Source organism: Papaver somniferum, chromosome 6 (genome assembly GCF_003573695.1).
Source record: "Papaver somniferum cultivar HN1 chromosome 6, ASM357369v1, whole genome shotgun sequence".
Classification (NCBI taxonomy): domain Eukaryota; kingdom Viridiplantae; phylum Streptophyta; class Magnoliopsida; order Ranunculales; family Papaveraceae; genus Papaver; species Papaver somniferum.
Window position 1 is genome coordinate 88,418,720 of NC_039363.1, and position 23,027 is coordinate 88,441,746.

At 37.9% G+C, this 23,027-nt stretch overlaps 1 pseudogene; it reads right to left on the reverse strand.

Moving 5' to 3' along the window:
* The window catches only part of LOC113291025, a 169,349-nt pseudogene that overhangs the window by 62,656 nt on the left and 83,666 nt on the right, over nt 1-23,027 (reverse strand).

Genomic DNA, 23,027 nt, shown 5'->3' on the forward strand with positions numbered 1-23,027 from the left:
CGGAGACGTGGCTGGCATGGTTTGTCATTGGCACGGTGGCGGCTGGCATGGTTGGCATGCCTTGGCGCGGAGACGTGGCTGACATGGTTTTCTATTGGCACGGTGGTGCGGCTGGCATGGTTGGCATGCCTTGGCGCGGAGATGTGGCTGTCACGGCATGCCATTGGCACATGTGGTGCGGCTGGCATGGTTGGCATGCCTTGGCGCGGATACGTGGCTGGCATGGTTTGCCATTGGCACGGCGGTGCGACTGGCATGGTCGGCATGCCTTGGCGCGGAGATGTGGCTGGCACGGCATGTCATTGGCACATGTGGTGCGGCTGGCATGGTTGGAATGCCTTGGCGTGGAGACATGGCTGGCATGGTTTTCCATTGGCACAGTGGTGTTTGAATTAGGGCTTGGTATATATGAAGATGATGTCGGTCAATACTAAGGGTTCTGCCGTAGAACATGACACATATATACAAAAAAAAGGTACCCTGGTAATTCTTACGTAGGCATGCTGATTGATTCAATAAATGCGCTAGTGGTCATGGTGACGTCATGTCAGATGTAAGGTTTTACGATTTTAACCTAAGATAAAAACCACCATCAACAATATATATTACTTTTAGTGTTTTGTCAATCTTGTCAGTGTGTTGTTATTAAATTTTGGTGCAGAACTGAGAACTAGATGATAGACACGTTATAAAACCTTTCTGAATACCTGTTTGGTTCTTTGACAATTGATCTCTTGATTTATTCAACAAATAAAAACATAACACCATTTTAACTTTGTTATTATAAGTGCAATTACATCACAAGTACATCTGCAATCAGTTAGTTATATTTCAAGCTCATTTTATCTCGAATGATTTTATTTCATTTACACAATAATAATAACTCCTCTATCCCCAAAAGAGTGATAATTTTTCTCTCTTTTTTGTCATGATAAAATTTATAATTAACAAATAAAATTGTTAGTATGTAGACTATTGTTTTACTCATATAACTTACGGCGTAATCTAAACCCATTTGTTCCAGTTTACACCTAGTTATGTTAATGTTCAATAATATTAAAAATCTGAATGTTTTAGTAAGAAAAAATTCCGAATGTTTTAATTTTTCTTAATGTTCAGTAAGAAAAAACTCCAAAATCTTACTTATGGGTTATCGTGCAACAAAACAATTATACAATTTTTATAATCTTCACCTGATGTATATTAAGAAACATGATTTAAAAAATATAAAAAATAAGAATAAGAGTTTATTTTATGGGTTACTAGGTATTGACTTATTTTATTCAAAGAAAAAACAAACTATTTAAATTTTTTGTATAAAACACATAGGCCAAGAACTAGTGTCAGCGACAAAAAATTACTTTAAAATTATAACTGAAACCTTGGCTTACAGTTGACTCACATATTTTACCAAAGAAAAAAAAAGGGTTACAAATTTGTATTATGTTTACCGAGGTCCATCATAAAATAAGTTCATTGTTAATACTAGTACAATCTGCATATGAACTTGGGAGAATATCAACTTGGGAGAAGTACCTCATCCTCCTTCACCATCATACTCATCATCATCATTACTAAATTTTTTTCAATAGGTCGATCAAGTCTTTGTTGGGGTTTAGAGCCATCTACGTGCTAATCTTGCGGAAACATATTAGCTAACAAGAAACACTTGATCTCTTGGATTACTCCATGAACATTACTATGATCTAGGATAAGAAGAAGAGAAAGAGAACCACATAGATGCAAGCCATAAACAAAGCAACAAGAAGTAAAGTACTCACGGATTTAACGTGGTTCAACAATATACACAATGTGTGTAATATTGTCTACATCCACCAAACGGCTACGACCTCTTTATTCATTATAGAATCACCATTGAGAATTACACAACTGATTGACTAAATCAATCAATCGACTCACCACAACGTGACTGAACATAAGAACTCTCACAAGCACCCTATAAGATCCAAAGTAGCATCTTCACCCATACGAGATAATGTTTACCACATTATCTACCACAACGAGACGATCTTCTCTACACATCCTGATATAGATTATCATGGACGCCTTCAGCTCAACACCAATAATCTAATCCAGCACCACCAAGATGATCTTCTCCTTAACAAGATGTCTTACTAACATCTCCATATGAATATTCCATAACGACATATCTTCCAACATCGATAAGTATCCCATAAACACCATAATGATGTACTCCTTCCACCATTAGGTCTCTCACATAACCACCTCAATAGGTGGGATGAATCCCTCACATCTCTACGAGATTTACATTGAGGATTGCATGACTAAAACACTTAGCCTAGAGCTCCTTATATAGGAGTCACAAACTTGGTTCCCAAGTATTAGCCTCCTTGGTTTAGGAAACCAACTCATACTAGGAAACCATGGTCCATTAGGCAACCCGTATTATTATATATGGAAGTTGACCCAATTTAGGAAACCCACTGTTTTCTTACAATTCTCCACCTCGGATCATGCATTCATGCATGAGACGATCAACTGTTATCCCTCTATCTTCTGAACATCGATTGCACCATCACTGGTTTCCTACATATCCTCAATAGGAATCAAACCGAAATGTAGTTCATCCAAATTGTTCCATAGAACCTCCACCAGAAGAGATCAAACCAAAATTGAACGTCACCAACTCAGACTTAACAATCCAGCCTACCGGGGATTGTACAAATCTCCACCACGGTGAAAAATCTGACTATTTCAACAACTATCATCATATGATCATCCGTTATGCAACATCTTGAGAAACACCTTACTCCTTTATGTTAACAACTCCACATTGATTGGCACAATTCTAGGTGTATTGCATGCCAACTCAATCAGACCATACAAGATCGTTGTCCATATGCTACCAATCAAACTTAATTACAGTCATCATGCGCCTTTGAGCCTTCGCTACCTCTTGAAACTTGCTCCACCATGAGCACAACTCCATCTCGGCATGCCTTGATCTACCTAAGTTAATGTTCCACTATTCTGAGCCACTAACTCCAAGTTGCGCACCACATCCTTTAGGGTTGACATCCATAAATAATCGATCAACAAATAAAACTACCAAAGTGGCCTTCATGTGTATGCCTAAGCATTACCTTAGCATAACCATAGTCTTCATCTTCGTTTCTAAACTCCAGCCTAGTCAATTGATTCTTCAAACAACTGATCACATACTTGCTCTTTTCCACGAGCATTTCCATGAAAGCGAGTTAACGAGATACTTCAGGTTAGTTTATAATAACCAGCCTCCATGTTAGCTTCCAAGAAACTAACTATCTTGTATGTACCAAAGCATATTGAGCATGACTCTAACTGGCACCAAATACAACCAATCCATGGATCATTTCCACTACGTGCCAATCTCGAGCTCATATCTATGAATCTTGCTTTACGAGCCTATTCCGATTGGATCATGATTCTACGATCATATTTCCCCAATTCAGTTTAACTCTTTTAAAAAAGCTCATAATATCTCCAACCATTGCATACATATCAAACACGTGTCCAGCTTCATAGAGACTTCAACAACTGACACACCATCATTTTCTACATCACCTCAGCAACTTTAACGGTCTTTGACAACAATGTGCTTTTACAGGCATAATTGTGAAGATAGTCTTTTATCAATTTCTTAAGAAAGCATGTAGTTTCGACTTCATGACAATCAAACCACATACTCGGATAGAACTGTGACCATCATCGAAGAATTCACTGCTACCCTCGTAACAATGCATAAAGTTAGACATTCTGTCTTATGCATATCCCTTTACCAATCTTGCTCCAAAAACGTACATCAACGTTCCAAAATCTGATAATCCGTCCTCACACAAATACCCAATCACACCCAGCCATCATCTGAAACCTTAGGTAACTTCCTCAAGCTCCAAGAAATTCAAGACGTTGTTGTTTTTATAACTTGACGGAAACTATATCGTTGCTGAACAAAATTTCTCAATAGAAATTTCTACCTTCATCTCTACAGGCTATGTCACTATTGAAATCAATTTCAATAACTATAGCAGATGAGCAAACCCCCAAATATTATCATTGCTATAATGTTGCTCTCTCCAACAGAAAGTCTCACACTGATCATCGGGAAATCAAATAGCCAATGTATAATAAAAGGTTGATGGAAAAACACGCCGAAATAGTAACCCACTCGAGTTCATGCACCGTGTTTTCTCCAAGTAGTATGCGCTAGCTCCCGTAGCCACACCACCATACACATTGTATTATTGTATCTTTATTCTTTAAACTCTTGAAGTGTCCAAGCGATACCTTTTTAATTCATCACAATGGGTCTTTACCAAAATAAGAATGTATCCGCAACACAAATAGACCAACCTGTTTCTCACAACGGTCTTGCACTTCAACTAGCTCCGATCGACTTCAAATGGTGTATAACAAAAACAACTCTTCGATTGCATGTCATCGGCAATAATCAAAAGATCACAAACTATCTAGCTTCTACCCAACCTATAGCTATGATACCAATTATTGGGGTATCTAACCTAATGTTCTGATACCGATAGTTGGGGTTCAGAGCCATCTACGTGCTAATCTTGCAGAAACATATTAGCTAACAAGAAACACTTTATCTCTCGGATTGCTCCATGAACCTTACTATGATCTGGGATAAGAAGAAGAGAAAGAGAACCACATAGATGCAAGCCATAGACAAAGCAACAAGAAGTAAACTACTCACGGATTTAACGTGGTTCAACAATATACACAATGTGTGTAATATTGTTTACATCCACCAAACGGCTACGACCTCTTTATTCATTATAGAATCACCACTGAGAATTACACAACTGATTGACTAAATCAATCCATCGACTCACCACAACGTGACCGAACATAAGAACTCTCACAAGCACCCTATAAGATCCAAAGTAGCATCTTCACCCATACGAGATAATGTTTACCACATTATCAACCACAACGAGACGATCTTCTCTGCACACCCTGATATAGATTATCATGGACGCCTTCAGCTTAACACCAATAATCCAATCCAGCACCACCAAGATGATATTCTCCTTAACAAGATGTCTTACTAACATCTCCATATGAATACTCCATAACGACATATCTTCCAACATCGATAAGTATCCCATAAACACCATAATGATGTACTCCTTCCACCGTTAGGTCTCTAACATAACCACCTCAATATGTGGGATGAATCCCTCACATCTCTACGAGATTTACATTGAGGATTGCATGACTAAAACACTTAGCCTAGAGCTCCTTATATAGGAGTCACAAACTTGGTTCCCAAGTATTAGCCTCCTTGGTTTAGGAAACCAACTCATACAACCATGGTCCATTAGGCAACCCATATTATATATGGAAGTTGACCCAATTTAGGAAACCCACCATTTCCTTACAGTCTTGTCCTTTCTTTTCTTTGCTGCCTCAGCTGCTGCTGTTTTTGATTCATTTTCTTTCTAGAGTTTCGACCAAAAAATCGAGATAAATGATCATATTTACGGATAATGTGATAATTTGGTGCCATAATATGAGAATATGTTGGAGTATATATTTAAAAACATAGTCTTGTGTTATTTTTTCAAACTTAGAGAAATAGTATGATGGTATTATTTTGGGCACCCACACTATAGACATTGGGTTCAAGTTCCACCCCATATATTTCCACTAGGGCATGTATACTATATACATATACAAGTGTGTATTGGATTGGCTAGACTCAACAATTTAACACATAATTTAAACAAAACAACAACATCTACATAAGCATATTCAATTTTTTCATCAATTAATGAACCATATTCCCAGTTACTTAACTGGACATATATATCTCCTATTTGGTAAATCTTGTTGGAGACCGTCCCTTTGCAAGTTCTTCAATCAATCTCCGCCAATTCAGGCCTTTCCAATTAGAGGTTTTATCTTCAGATCGAAGGAGAGAAGAAGGAGAATAAGTGTTGTTTCCATTGTATCTTTTAAGATCTGTGAAGAGAGAAAAGAAGATAAAGATAATACTCTTTGGTAGTACTCTGTAATTTGTATGTTGAGGGTATATGATTTTGGGCAGTTTGACGGGGTAGGAAGATAGTTTACGGTGGTACGTGGATCAAGGGGTATCGTTGGAGTTTATGGGTGTATACAGAGGAAGAGCCAAAGGAAATAAAGACGTACATGGAAGAATATTATATTTATAACGGCCACGTGGCACATGAAGATGGATGGACGTTGGATCAAATCTAGAAAACTATACTGGAAAAGGAAGGTGAGATCACAGCCATTAGTTGATCCCAACAGATCAAATCTAGAAAACTGCTATTGTATAAGCATTGATTACATTAGTCCGGGAGCGGGGACTTGGGAGTTGTTGGTGATTCAGAAACTTATTTTCGATGTTTTTAACTTAAACTTCCATTTAAGGTAAAACTTATTTTCAATTAATTTTATTAATTAACTGGTAAGAGGATTTTATGTGTGAATTAAAGCCGAATGTATTCTCACTAAATTGTAATGATTTATTTTAAGTTATAAAAGACCCGTTTTGGAAAAGACGAAGATATAACATTTTTATAATTTTGAGTTCTGAGCAAGTGTCCGAAAGAGTAGTTGTTGGTTCGATTTCTCACAGTGCAGAGAAATCGAACAAGAGATTTATCAACTGTTTATGCCATAGGGTTTTCGACAAAGAGTTGACTGCTAGCACAATCAAGCAGCAGAGTCGCGAAACACTTTAAATGGAGCGACATAGTCCGCGACTCAGCTGTTTGAGATTTGTTTTTGTGTGATTCATTTTGTGTGCAATTGTTCCAACAATTTTAAGGTGATTATTCTATGATGGATAATATAAGGAAGCGTGTTGATAGTACGAACAAACCTTTCAAGTTTGAAGTGTTGCATTTAAGAAGATGGAAAGAAAAGATGTTCTTTTATCTCATTAAGCTGCATCTGATTGTGTCGTTTGTTCATCCTGGAACCTTGGAACATGTTTCTGATAAGACAAGTACCTATGCTGCTAATGATGTTTTTATTGCTGATCCACCTCCTATCGGTGATGCCAAAGTAACTATTTCTCAAACTCCTGAGGAAAAACATAAAGTCATTAACAAATGCGTCGATGATGATTTTGACTGCAAAAAAATATATCCTTAATGTTCTAACTGATGCTTTACAAAAAAAAAGTATGATACCGAGGAAGCTGGTTCAAAAAAGTATGTTGTAAGCCGGTATATGAAATACCAAGTGGTGGATGATAAATCAGTTGTTTCACAAGCTCATGAACTTCATAAAATTGTCCATAAAATACTGACCGGAGGTATGAAAATTGATGAACAATTTCAAGTAGCTGTAATGATTGACAAGTTGCCACCTAACTAGAAAGATTTTCATAATGATTTTGCGTCACAGGTTTAAAGAATTTTCTCTTGAAAGTTTGATTGTTAAGCTCAGGGTTTCGAACTCATGCGAGTTTGAAACCTAAAAAAAGGATATGAAACCTAACCAGTACCAAAAGAAAGGAAAACTGTAAGGAACCTCAAGCTCGTCAACGTTATTAGACTAGTCAAGAGACGTCTTAGTCGCTAATAACTCGATTAGTTTAATATGAACGTTAATTAATAGATATTAATCTAACAATGATTTGGATACGAAACTAGTGCCGCTGGATAGATCTCGAAAAGTTAGGCGAAATGGACTACTCGAGTGTGTCATTCGGATATCGGACGAAGAAGATATCTGTTATATTAGGTGAAGGGTAAAATGGTCATTTCATATTAAAGTGTTATCAATGCAACCGACTTTTCTTATCAGGGCACCCTTTGTGTATAACTCAAAAGCATATTGATAAGGTCGAGATTTTTTATTTCTCTTTCATTTTCTTTTCTCCTTCTTCTTCTGTTCTTCGCCTCTGGCGATTCCGTGGGAGAATTGTAAGATTTGAGTGAGACTTGATGATGATAATCATTTGGTGATACTAATAGATGATTAAGGAGATAGTATGGTTGATGTCTATGAAGAAGAGCAGCCAGGGTTCGAATGTGAGATGAATTGTATTTAGGGTTTCCCTGTGAATCGATGAAGTTAAGGATGAAAATGAGTTTAAGATCGAGAGATGAAGAATATAGTTACGGGTAGATGAATAACAACGGGTTGAGGTTAAATTGCACTTTTGAAGGTTTTTTGTAGAAGAATCAAATAATTAGGGTTTGTCAGAAGATTATTTAGAAGCTCGATTAGATATGAATTAGATGGAACTTAAGATGGGTTTGTCATGAATTGGAGTATGGGGTTGAAGAATAACTCAAAGTTGAGGATAAGGGTTAGATTTCGTTTTAATGAAGGTTCTTGGATGTTGGATGTGGTGAACTGACATCTAAGGGAGGAGATTTTAATGGTTTGTCTGAGAGGAATCTTCTTGAGGTAATTGTTCTTCTGATCTATTCAGTGAAGTTATTTAGTGTTATTGATTGAGTTTGTGTAGTTGATAACTGATCTAAGGATTGAGTTGGGTATGTAATGGGGTTTGGAAGTTTTTTTGTGTTACAGAGCATTGTCTTATGTTAGGTTATCCGCAGTTAGTGATGATGAAGAAAATAAGTTTTGGATTGGAATTGAATTATGGTCATAGGTGGTTGTGTTGAGAGTTGAGTTACAACAGTGAATGTGTCATGTTGATGGTGTTGATATGAACTGAGTTTGAATAGGCTGTGAGAGTTTGTAATTGAGTTGTGATGCAAGCTGAGATGATGTTGAGATATGAGATACTCTTGCAGGTGGTAGCAACTTATGAAGAAGTACAAGGCTTAGAATTTGTTCATGGGACTTATAGTTATAATGTGGTGGAGTGTTGTGTAGGTGGTAATACTGAAGTTGAGTTAAGTAAAGAATCTTATGCTATTGTTCTGCGTTTGATAATTCGAGTTAATTGGGAGGAATTGAAGATATAGATGAGTGTTAGGATATTGCAACAGATTGGTTTAGTAATGGGGCTGGTGTTGGTGCTTTGAAATGGCAGTGCTGGAGTAGACTTGATGTTGAAGGATATGAAATTGTTTGGTTAGTGATACTGTTCTGAGATGCAGTTTGAGTTGTTTGAGTTAAGAATATTAGTTGTATATACTGCTACTTATGGAATGGAATGAAAGGAAAAGTGGAAGATGGTGGTTGTGTAAATGTGTTGAGGAATTATGTTAGAATATAGGAATGGGGTTGAACTTAACTTATAGTGGTGATGATGTCGCAGTTCATGGGGTTGGTTGTGATATCACTGATATGGATGTATGTAGATGGGATTGCAACTGCTACCTAAAGGTAAGCATGAATTTTACTTGGAATTGAATGATGAAGTTGTTCTGTTTTTGTATTGAAGTTGTAGAATTATTTTAAAGGGAATAACTTGTGTAATGAGTAACTGAATAGAACCAAGATGATTATGTTCTTGTAATTGTAATAGAGTTTATACCTGTTAGTCATCCCAGTAAGTCTAGCTGACTTACCTGACTCAGACTATCTGACTGAGTTGAATCAGTTTAACTCAGTTGACCCAACTTGACTCAGTAAACCTTGACTGAGTTGGTTTCTTTGACCATTTACCCTGGACTTTAACCATGACTTACGTTGACTGTTAATTGACCTCGTTGACCGTTAATTGACCAGATGGATCGGGTCTTAGTTTATGGAGATGGTTTGTTGGGCTTGGGATTATAGTTAGTTTCCTATTCTGACGTATTGGACCCTTATTGTCTGGTTTAGCATTTGATTCCTCTAAAAATTTGTGGATGTTCGATGTTCATAAGATTTAGCTATTGGACTTTAGAATCGACCTAATTGAAATAGTAGACCTTTAGAAATGCAAGAGATGGGTAATGAAGATGTGTAGAATCATAATGGGCCTAGAACCATTCAATAGAACTATATGATTATTGTTAGAGCATTGCTCGGTCGACCTCACATGCATTGCTATCTCAAGCATGTTTGTCAATGTTAGTGATCAAAACTATAAGTCTTGATTTCTAGTCTACTATAGATAATCCTCGGACTAGAGGAACCGGTGGAACTTCTCGATGAAAAGGGTATGTGAAGACTTGAACTTATCTATCACTCAAAAGTCTATCTATTCTATCTCCTACTTCTTAAGACAAAAAATCGTATGCTATATATAGACTTAGATTATACACATTTGGTATTTCGAGCCGAGTATACCTCGCCTATCTATATCTCGAAATATATGTTGGTCAGCGTTTCGCTTCGACCAAGTTTATCTTTACCTAGTATGTTTCAATCATCTTGAAAATTGCTTTGACGAGAAATGGTGTAAAAACTATATAACGTCCTCTAAGAATGTTTCAATGATTGGAATGAGAGTTTAGATTACATAACCAATGATGGACATAAGTATTGTTGTGGAAACACATATGTGCATAAGTCCTATTCCTTGAACCAAAGTTTGTGAAATTTATTGATCAAGAGAAACCGGTAGAATGGCGTGAGCCAAGTCCGCGAACTACCGAACTTCTCATCCAAAGAAATTCTACTGGAGTTGACAAACTAGCTGCGTGTACTAGTCCGAGAACCCAGTCCGCGAACCGACGGAAAGTTTTTGCCGAGATTTTATGCTGGAGTTTGTAAACTCTTCCCGGTTGCTTAATTCCGCGAACCTAGTCTGCGAACTTAAGAAGGTTGTATATCTGAAGATAATTTTTGAACTTAAACTTATAAAGACTAAGGAATGCAGGATGCAAACCGTGGCTATAAAGTTCAACCGATTCAAGTGAATCAAATCATCTTTGCTTCAATTGTGTCTTGTGTAGTTACATAAGATTTCCTTGCAATTGAACAACTCTCTAACTAGTTCATTTGAGTCATTTGAACTAGTTATGGTTAAGAAGAACATGGTTGATATGAGATGCTCATATGGCTAACCTTTGGGTTAACTATTGTTGAACCAACAAGTGCATACGTTTAGGTACTGTTAACAAACCTAGAAACATGCATTTCAATTGTGTATAACAATCTAGGTTTTCGATATAACAATTGAGAAATATTAGCTTGAATCTAAATCAGGTTTTCATCTAACGGTGAATATTGATTGCTTCGTTACCAAGGTAACTTGATGGCAAAACCTGATTTGAAAGACTATATAAAGGAGACATCTAGTATTGTGTAAAACTAATCCCCACACCTTAGGTGTGATACTAGTTTTACATGCTAAAGTCGTTTCTCCTTTAACCTTTGTTTTTCTTCTTCTAAAACCAGGTTAACGACTCAAAGACTTCAATGGGATTGTGAAGCCAGACCGATACTACTTTTATCGTAGTTGTGTGATCTGATCTTGCATCTTCTATCGTACGAGTACAATCAGATTGATTGGCTTGAGATTGATATCTCCGATAGGAAAGATATAAAAGGTAATCACAAACATCTTCGTCTCATTGTTTGTGATTCCGCAACATCTTGTTTCGCTACCATACGATTAAGATTGTTGTGAGGTGATTGATTAATCTAGGATGTTCTTCGGGAATATAAGACCGGATTATCAATTGGTTCCTGTTCACCTTGATTATTATCAAAAGACGGAACAAAAACTTTAGGGTTTATCTGTGGAGACAGATTGATCCTTTGATAGACTTATATGTGTGAGACATATTTGTTTCTTGTCAAAGCCTGCGATTTTGGTTCGTAACAACTCTTAGTTGTGGGTGAGATCATCTAAGGGAATCAAGTGCGCAGTATCCTGCTGGGATCAGAGGCGTGGGGAGTGCAACTGTACCTTGGATCAGTGGGAGACTGATTGGGGGTTCAACTACATTCCAGTCCGAAGTTAGCTTGGAGTAGGCTAGTGTCTGTAGCGGCTTAATACAGTGTGTGTTCAATCTGGACTACGTCCCGGGGTTTTTCTGCATTTGCGTTTTCCTCGTTAACAAAATTTCTGGTGTCTGTGTTATTTCGATTTCCGCATTATATTGTTTTATCTTTATAATTGAAATAATACGGGTTGTGCGTTAGATCAATCAATTGGAGAATCCGACCTAACGGTTGTTGATTGATATTGATTGACACTTGGATATTGGTCTTTGGTATCATCCAAGTTATTCCTTGTGTTTGATTAAGGACTCGCTAATTTCTATTTGCTCGAGTAAATCAAAAAAAGAGAGAGATATTAACTCCTTGAGATACTTCAACTTAGATTGAGTCTGACTGTCTAGTTGATTCTCTATAAAGTATTTCGGATTTAGTCCATACAGATTGCTAAGCGAAATATTGGGTGGTGTTGTTAGACCCCCTCCTTTTCAGTTGGTATCAGAGTAGGCAAACACATTTAAGGCCTTACAAGTCTGTGTTTGTAGCGATATGACTCTATGGACAAGAGTACTATCTCTGATAAACGCGTCGCCAGAAATAAAAGTTTTATCTCGTTAAAATCTGTTAAAGAGAAAGATTCTTCAATATCGAATATAGACGAACCTTGTGTTCTGACGAGACAGACTAACATCGGCATGAGTGATCCCGATTACCCTTCGAAAGATAGCATCTCTATTAATAAATGAGACTAAGCTAAAGAGAGTGAACTGATTCTAAACCTTGTTAGAATCCAAGCTGATAGATTCAATCGGTTGAAGCACCATGTCAATGTTCTACTTGGTGTAATAAGAGATTGCAAATCCAAAGTAATACTGAAGTTCAGTCTTCGTGTACGGCTCTTGAAGCTAGCCTCAGAATAGATGCCTTGGAAATTGAACATCGCTTGAGTAAACTCTCTATTCAAGGATGCTCAAAGCAATCTAATATGCCAAGTACTCCTGACACAACTAATGGTTCTTGCTCATAAGTAAAAACGGAAGCCCCTTCCAGTAAAAAGGATGTGTCTGAAGTCGTCATCACCCAAAGATGTTGCACATCAAATGGAGGGAAGAAATCTTCTAACGATGATATTAAGACTATACTATCTAATCAGTCTGATGATCAGAAAGTATGTCTTGTCTGTGAGACATAAAGTTCTGTTAAACAGAAGGGAACCTCTAAGTTGAAAAAAGACTCCTTGGATCAACTTCAACATACCTTATATTTAATTCTTAAAGGTGTAACTCACATTCGTATGACTAAACCTATTGGTTTTCGCACCTACCCTGTGTATTTTACCAGTAAAGTCAGTTCAGTGAGTTCCTCGAATGCTCAACAACAAAACAGACGTCGTAATAAACATCATTTAAAAGAAGGTCGTGTAACGATCTCTAGAAATAACGATGTCCCTAATGAGAAAGGAAGTTCAGGAGGAAGAATAGAAATTGATGAAATGAGAGATAATCTGAAAAATATAATTGAAAGGTATAAAGAATTCATCAACAGGTTGTCTTCCTCGTCAAATTAAAATTCTTCGGGTAAAAACTCAAACTATGTCTCGTACTTTGATGACAGTAAGTTTTATGATAATTTCTCACATAAAAAGGGATCCCTCTCTAGATTCAGGAGGAAAGAGAGACTTGACTATAAACACAAATCTCTTGATGAGCTCATGGATCATACTTGTGCTAACTAATCACAAGGTTTGAAGAGCTTACTCATAAAAACCCTGTTGAGTAAGATGTGTTAATAATCAAGTATACTTTTGGCATCTGCGTCTGTTGTGTTGAGCTATCTTCTTATCATCCATAGATAAACTTTTTTTTGCAAAGTTGTTGTGCTTAAAGTATTATTGTGTTTAATTTTTTTTCTTTGTTTTCTTTAGGAAGTCTTCGTTTGAGTCTAGATTTTTGCTACAATTATGCTCAAAATTGCTTTCCTGTACTTTGAAATTTTTCGAGTCTTTTGTTGCAAAAGTCCCTCTTGGGCCTTATTCTTTCTTGGGGGTCATGTTGTACTCAAACGGATGACCGCGTTCTGGCACGAGTCACCTGTTTAAGAAAACCCTAGAATCCATTCCTTAGAAAACCCTTATATACTCACATATTGAGTTACAAACGTCACGTACGCATACTCTAGGTTGATTTCTGGGTTGCCAAGAATGTCTTCTTCATCTTGATATGGTGGTTTTGCAAGAGGATTCCTTGGTGAAGGTTTTGTTGAGTCTAAGAAGAAGAGAACCCTTGTAGAAGAAGATCATCCGAATGCTTCATGTTACTTTGCCTATGTTCATGAGAATGTTGAAAAGGATGATATGATTTATGCTGAAGTTGTTCATCACTTTCTTAAGTACTTTGGGGAAGCAAAACAACATCTTGTCGATACTCTAAAAGGTCTTGATGTGGTAAAAACTGAGCTGGAAAAGGTTGTCTCTGACCTTGGTCTCATAAAATCTCAAATCAAGGATCTTCGCAAAGAGAATCATCTTTCCGATGATGCAAAGGAAGCTGTTGATCACAAGCTCGGGGACCCTATGCTCCGAGAGGATCATGAACCGTCTATCTCATCGTTGTTCGTGTTCAGGATAGAGCTGGATTCTTCTTTTAGCTTGTTGTTGATGTGATTTTCAAGTTGAGTTGTTGTAGTAGTAAGTTCGTTGAGATTTGTGAAAGCAAAAGATTTTAGACTTATAAAACTTAAAAATAGAAAACTTGTTGCAAAATTAATTTCAAGATTTAAAAATAACCAAGACACTGATTCCACTATTACACATGAATGAATGATGGTAAATAACCACAAACTCTAATTATCTTTAAGTCTCTTATTTCTTAACTCACAAATAATCAGGCAAATTCTCAAATATTAATTGTATTCCCTAAGCATAGATTATCTAAACAAAGTATAACCTATCAAATTGAATCACAAGTAATTAAGAAAATCATGCAAACAATTTAAAACTCTGCAAAGCAGTGATTGAGTGAATTATAAATTATAAATTAGAGAGAATAAAATAGTTACAAATTATTCATGCGTGAATAGCTTCCTCATTGCCTTGGTTGTGGGAGAATTAACTCATCATCATGATGGAAACACACTCAAAATTCATTTTTATTGCTCAAAGGGTGTTTACAAAGATGAAATGGAGAAAATCTATTAAAAACCGGGTTTGTAACAGTTATAAGTGTTACAAACCTAACTGTTACAGAGAACGATATATGTAAACTGTCGCTGATGTTGTAACATACGACCCTCACCCCTCTGTCGTTGTCACTGTTGATAAACGACTGTCTCTGTGGGTCTTTTGTTCTTCGTGTTCTTCACAGTAGCAGAAATGGTGATTTCTGCAACTTGATTTTCTCGACTCTGTGATGCTCTATAATCTCCCAAACTCTCCGTCAAACATCGACCGAAAATCACACAGTTCTGTTTTTCCATTTTACCGCCAAAATTCAGTTTCAAATGAGGAAGATGATGGTTGCCTCCTATCCAGAGTATGGGCGCCTTTAACAGCTGGGTGCCTGGGGGTGCCCTTATCCAAAATGAGGGTGCCTTTAGTACTTTTCCGGGGGTGCCCCGAGCAACTTTTCGAGCCGAATTTTCCAAAAATGTTTATTTCCCAAAAATACCTACAAACACATAAAACACCATAATAAGTACGAAATCGAGTACCAACAATACAGAACATTGAGGACAAATTAGACACGAATATGTGTATATCAAATACCCCCAAACTTATTATTTGCAAGTCCTCGAGCAAAAGTAATCTAGAAAAATAAAATCCTAACTCTCTAGGTGGCCCTAGCGACCGAGATATAGTCTCGGGAGGGTTTACCAGAGGTGTACCCACAAAACCATTACTCCAGACCCTAGCTATCTACGCAGAACCTTGGAAGGCACTAAAGAATCTCCTTGGTTGGCATACAAACATTGACTATAGGAGGAAGTACCCTGATGCGAAATTCCAATTGTTGTACAGGAGTTTGCACTCAGCATACTATAATTCATATATAAGTGACAGAGCTCTACTCAGATAGTTTCTAGACATCATAACCGGAGTCAACCAATCACATGGAATGATTAAGAAGATGGATAAAGAAAAATAGATGGTTTAAAGTGAACGGTGTTTCCCATATCTGTCTGAAGGCCTCTGCCAAGATGAACCTATCCTAATGGACTGAGATACCGGTCTGACAATATCAACACAGCTGGCATATACAAGGGCACCAGTGGTCGATAAACCTAACTCTAGGTCAACACAACTGGCATATACAAGGGCACCAGTGGTCGACTTTATTGAATTTATTCCGGTTGATCTGATGGTTTGGTCTCGATTTTTTTTTTTTGTATCTCAATCACTCTATTTCACCTAGCAATGGTAATAAATTGAGTCGTGTGCCCCACCAAATCACTTAAGAAATAAAAACATAAGGGATTAGGATTCAACGAGTTATGGCGAAACTACCATGTTTTTTTTTTTAATTCTAACACCTGAGCTCTGTGATTTTATGAATAGACTCTTTAGATGTTTCCATCTAATCAGATTGGTTCCTCAATTCCTACAACCAAGATGTTCCCATCCACTTAGATTGGTTAGTGCCAACCTTAATAAGCATAACTTTCTAGGCTCTGGAGTTTATTTATTGCAACTAAAAGCTAACAAAAAGTTTCTTTCCCACCCCCAAACTTAAATCTAACATTGTCCTCAATGTTTATAATGAAAGAGCAATACCAAAAAGCAAAGTAACATGAGGAATCAGTAAAGAGAGAAGTCGGAAAGATAGTACATGGGTGAAGAGAAAAATAAAAAACTAATATACAACATACAATCGCCTCGATGGTCAATCAAGGGTGAACAGGGTCCTCCAGAGGGACCTCCTCAACATCCCTTGTAGGAAAGGGCTCTAAAAAGGGTTTCAATCTCTGACCGTTAACCTTCGAAGAACTACTACCATCTGGTGTCTCGATCTCAACAGCTCCATGAGGAAAGACAGCGCGAACAATAAAAAGACCCGTCCACCGAGAATGTAACTTCCCAGGGAAAAGATGCAAGCGGGTATCATACAGAAGAACTTTTTGACCTGGATAAAATGACTTTCTTAAAATATTCTTATCATGCACAAGTTTCACTTTGTTCTTATACTCCTTCCCACTATCGTAAGCATCTATACGAATCTCTTCCAACTCATTGAACTGGAGTTTCCTATGGGCTCCTGCCTTGTCAAGTGAAAAGCTTCTTAACAGCCCAATAAGCTCTATGTTCTAACTCAACAGGTAAATGACATGCCTTTCCATACACAAGCCGATAAGGCGACATTCCAATGCGGGTCTTAAACGCAGTACGGTAAGCCCATAAGGCATCAGTAAGCCTAGACGACCAGTCTTTCCGATTAAGATTAACAATTTTCTCTAATATATGTTTTATCTCCCTATTGGAAACCTCTACTTGACCACTAGTCTGTGGATGATACGGGGTAGCTACCTTATGTGTAATACCATATTTCTTCATCAAAATCCTAAAAGGTCCATTACACAAGTGCGACCATCCATCACTAATTATAGCTCGCGGTGTACCAAAACGTGTAAGTATATTATTTTTCAAGAACTCAATCACAACCCTATGGTCATTGGTTTTACACGCAACCGCCTCAATCCACTTAGATACATAGTCTACAGCGACAAGGATGTAAAGGTTACCAAAAGAATTAGGAAACGGACCCATAAAGTCAATACCCACACATCAAAGACCTCAACAACTAAAATAGGGTTCAAGGGCATCATGTTCCTACGGGAAATGGTTCCTAACTTCTGGAAACGCTCACAAGTAACACAGTGACTATGGGAGTCTTTAAACAACGAAAGCCAATAGAATCCACACTGCAATATCTTAGCAGTAGTCTTCTTAGCACTAAAGTGACCCCCACAAGCATGATCATGAAAAAAGGAAATAATACTGGACTGGTCACTCTCAGGTATACATCTCCTAATAATATGGTATGTAAAATACTTAAACAAATAAGGATCATCCCAAAAGAAATGCTTCACCTCGGCTAAAAACCTATAACGATCTTGTTTACCCCAATGTTGGGGCATTCGACCAGTAACAAGATAATTCACTATATTCGCATACCAAGGTGCTTGGGTAACAAAGAACAGTTGTTCATCAGGAAAACTATCCCCAACAGGAGGAGAATCATGAAGGGTATCCATAACAAGCCTAGACAAGTGGTCTGCTACTACATTTTCTGCACCTTTTTTATCTCTAATGTCTAAGGAAAATTCCTGCAACAATAGGATCCATCTAATCAATCTAATTTTAGTATCCTTCTTGGAAAGAAGACACTTCAAAGCAGCATGATCAGTAATGATTATGACCTTAGAACCTAAGAGGTGGGATCTAAACTTGTTTAAGGCAAACACAATAGCTAATAGTTCCTTATCCGTAGTGGTATAATTCAACTGGGTATCATTCAGAGTTTTGCTAGCATAGTAAATCACATGAAGTAACTTATTTTCTCGTTGACCTAGCACAACACCAATAACATAATCTGAAGCATCACACATGATCTCAAAGGGTAGGTTCCAGTTGGGTGCCTAGACTATGGGGGCAGTAGTGAGTAAATTCTTAAGCTTCTCAAAAGCCTCTAAACAAGCATCATCAAAGACAAACTTAACGTCTTTTTCAAGCAAATTGCAAAGAGGTCTAAAATTAAGCTAAAATCCTTAATGAATCGACGATAAAAACCTGCATGCCCCAAGAATGACCTAATATCTCTTACAGTTTTTGGGACCTGTAAAGTTTTAATAAGATCAACTTTGGCTCTATCTACCTCTATACCCTTCAAATATACGATATTCCCTAGAACAATTCCTGAACGAACCATGAAGTGACATTTCTCCCAATTAAGCACTAAATTCTTTTCCTTACACCTAGTCAAAACTAATGACAAATGATGCAAGCAATCATCGAAAGACGAACCAAACACTGAAAAATCATCCATAAAGACCTCTAAGAACCGTTCTACCATGTCAGAAAATATTCTCAACATACAACGCTGAAAGATCGCAGGGGCATTACATAGCCCGAAAGGCATGCGTCTATACGCAAAGGTACCAAAGGGACAGGTAAAAGTGGTTTTCCCTTGGTCTTCTGGGGCAATAACAACCTGATTATAACCGCAGTATCCATCTAAAAATCAATAATGGCTACGTCCAGCTAATCTCTCTAGCATTTGGTCGATGAAGGGCAGGAGAAAGTGGTCCTTCCTGATGACCTTGTTCAATTTCCTATAGTCAATATAGACACGCCAACCCGTGGTCACACGGGTTGGGATTAACTCATTGTTATCATTCTGGACTACAGTAATACCAGATTTCTTGGGAACAACCTGAACGGGGCTGACCCACTTACTGTCTGAAATGGGGTAGATAATGCCTGCATCTAACAGCTTAAGAACCTCGGTTCGAACTACTTCTTTCATATTAGGGCTCAGTCGACGTTGCATCTCCCTAGAAGGTTTGGTGTCACTCTCTAAATAGATTTGATGCATACAATCAATAGGACTTATACCCTTAATGTCTTCTATGGTCCACCCTAAAGCTTCCTTGTTATTCTGAAGGACGGTCACTAGCCTACTTTCCTGATCACTATCCAAGTCGGATGCTATAATCACAAGTAAAGTTTCAGATGGGACTAAAAACACATACTTCAGGGAATCTGGTAATGGTTTAAGGTCCAACTTAGGAGGCTTTTCTAACGAAGGAACTAGGGTAGACTCAGAAACGGGTAGAGGTTCGAACTTAGATTTCCAGCCATTACTAGTGTCTATCAAAGGGGTTGACTCTAACAAAGTATTCACCTCATTAATCGCATCGTCATCATCAAAATCAATCCCAAAGTGGGTTAGGCATTTCTCTAATGGATCTTCTAACAAAGTATTTGGTAATGACTCCTCGACTAATGTTCCTATCATGTTCACCTCTTCTATGCTCGAGTTATCTAGTTCATAGGGTAGCTTACTAATATTAAAAATGTTCAGCTCAATAGTCATATTACCAAAAGACAAATTGATAATACCATTTCGACAGTTAATGATCGCATTGGATGTATCTAAAAACGGGCGACCTAAAATCACTGGTATTTGGTTCTCTGGGTCAGGGACAGGTTGGGTATCTAGGATAACAAAATCCACTGGATAAATAAACTTGTAGACCTCAATAAGAACGTCCTCGATCACACCACGAGGAATTTTAACGGACCTATCAGCTAACTGAAGTGTCATCTGGGTAGGTTTCATCTCACCAAGTCCTAGCTTAAGGTACACATGGTATGGCAGTAAGTTCACACTGGATCCTAAGTCAAGCAAAGCTTTCTCGACATGGTATTTACCTATTGTACAAGAAATAGTAGGGGATCCTGGGTATTTATACTTAGGAGTAGTGGTATTCTGAATAATAGAACTCACATGGCTAGATATGAAGGCTTTCTTCTGGACACTAAGTTTTCGCTTTCGCGTGCACATATCCTTAAGAAACTTGGCATAAGCGGGAATCTGCTTAATCGCATCTAACAATGGGAGGTTGATAGTAACCTGCTTAAAAACCTCTAATATATCATTAAAGTTGGACTCCATCTTAGTTGGAACTAGCAGCTGGGGGAACGAGACTCTGGGAACAAAGCCGGTCTCAGCATGACCCTCATTGGTCTCTTTGGAGACTCTATCAGTCTCCTCATTTTCTGGCTCAGAAGGGTGAACTACAGCATGTTCACTATCAGGCATGGCAACCTTATTGTCAACTTTCTTTCCACTCCTAAGGGTTGTTATAGAATTCGCATGATTGTACGATTTCTCTCCTTTAGGGTTAGGATCAGTTTGACTATGGAACCTTCCATCTTATCTTTCACTAAGAAACTTAGTTATTTGGCCGACTTGAAGTTCTAAGTTAGCAAGAGACTGGGAATTATTCTTAAAATTCTGCTTGGTTTCTTCTTGAAACTATAGTGGTTCTTTGATAACATCTCATGGTTCTTTTATAACATAGTAAGGGTTTCTTCTAAGGTGGAGATCTTTTTCTCATTCTGAAACTGGGGTTGACCTGAAGAGTTCTTAGCATAACCAAAACCTGAGGGAGGCTGAGAATTACTAGACTGTCCTTGATTCTGACCCTTAGACCAAGAAAAATTAGGATGGTTTCTCCAACCAGAGTTGTAAGTCTCTGAGTATGGGTCAAACTTCTGACGATTCTCAAACCTAGCATTGTTATAGACAGCATGGGCTTGCTCTTCACTAACCTGACCTTCCCAAAAATGAGTTATTGGGTTCTACTCCACAACTAGACACTTGAGAGGCTCTAAACCTATCATCAGGTTCAACAAGAGACCTATGTTTAGGATGATTCAATTCCAAAGCTTCTAACCTTCTAGACAAAGAAGCAAACTTAGCATCAGACCCGAAGCTTGTATCTACCACATTGGTGCTACTTCTATTGACCAAGAGTCTTTTGGGGGGTTCAACACAAGACTCCCACTGTTGGGATTTTTCAGCGATAACTCCTAAGAAGGTAAAAGCATCATCAACACTTTTACTAGTGAACTCACCAGCGCACATAGACTCAACCATGGCTTTGGTTGAATAGTCTAGACCATCATAAATAATCTCTACGAGTTTCATCTTATCAAATCCATGGTGAGGACACTGGGATAGTATATCATTGAATCTCTCTAAAAACCTATAAAGAGACTCTCCCTCTTGTTGCACACTAGCACTAATTTTCTGCCTAACAGATGCAGTTTTATGCTTAGGGTAGAATTTTATATAGAAAGCAGCAATAAGTTCCTGCAATGTTTCAATGGATTCAGGTGGTAGGTTGTTCAGCCATGTCTTGGCTTTATCTCTCAAGGAAAAGGGAAACATCTTAAGTTTCAAGACTTCATCAGTAAGGTCTTTTATTCTAATTGTCCCACAAATTTCCTCAAAGTCCCTAATATGAAAATAAGGGTTCTCATCATCTTTCCATAAGAATATAGGGATCATCTGAAGAATACTAGGTTTTATCTCGAAATTAGCCGTAGTGGCTGGCAATTTAATGCACAAAGCTCGGGTGGACCTAGTTGGGAACATGTAATCTTTCAAAGTTGCCATCACTGGCACAACTGAAGTACTAGGGGTATTTTCCTCACGAAGAGACAGATTCTCAAAACTGAAGTTTCCAAAAACAGGGCTCTCAAAAGAAGAGTCTTCGAGCTCCCCGCTTCCACAACAAGAACTACTAGGTTTTTCACTAATCAATCGACCTAGATTATCTCTTTTCCAAGCCCGTTTTCTAACGACCTCGGGCATACACTAGAAAAACAAAATAAAAAGAAAGAAATCCTAAAAGGAATGGAAGTTCTATGCAAACACAAACAAGGCTGACTCCACCACAACAAACCTACTGATTTCTAGCAAACAAAAAGCATGATGGATCCATTTAGATTGTTTCTAGACCAGCTTTTAATCCTTCGAAAGGGAATTCATTACAATCTAAGCAAACCCCTCTGGAATCAATCCGAGTTTAAGTAAGTTGAATCGAGATGAGGGAAGCTTAGTGGAGCTTTGATACCCAAGGCCTCACCGGCGTTACAAGGCGGCGTATTCAACTCACAGAAACCATCATAAACTTTGAAGCATGCTTAAAAGAGTAACCAATATTTTTCGAATGACTTTCCTATTAAGCTCGTTACCCTATAGGTCTCGTTCTAGTCAAATTTTAGGCTTAGGTTCGCGTTTGGTTTCGTTTTCCTAAGGAGGGCAAGAAGGGAATGGTGATGAAATCCGAACCCTTATCTTGTATGGCCAGTCCTTGCCCTTTACTAGGAAATTAAAGAAGCCGTTTTCAAATCCTCAGCATATATGCAAACGAGGAATACAGTAACTTGCTGACAGGGGATTCACAAGTGTTTCGACAAACTTACCTCCCGTACCAGACGGGGGATGAACCGCTGAAGTCGACTCAGGCCACGACTCCTATGTCATGTACGAACCCGAGGGGCCGAGGCGATATCATAATCGCCGTCCTTCTCTGCAAACAGTTTATATTTAAACCACCCTTCCGAAGGGTTTGTAAAAAATAAAGTCCCAAAGTCCACAACCCAAAAATATAGTGCAAATGAAAAAAAAATCCAAAAAAAAAAA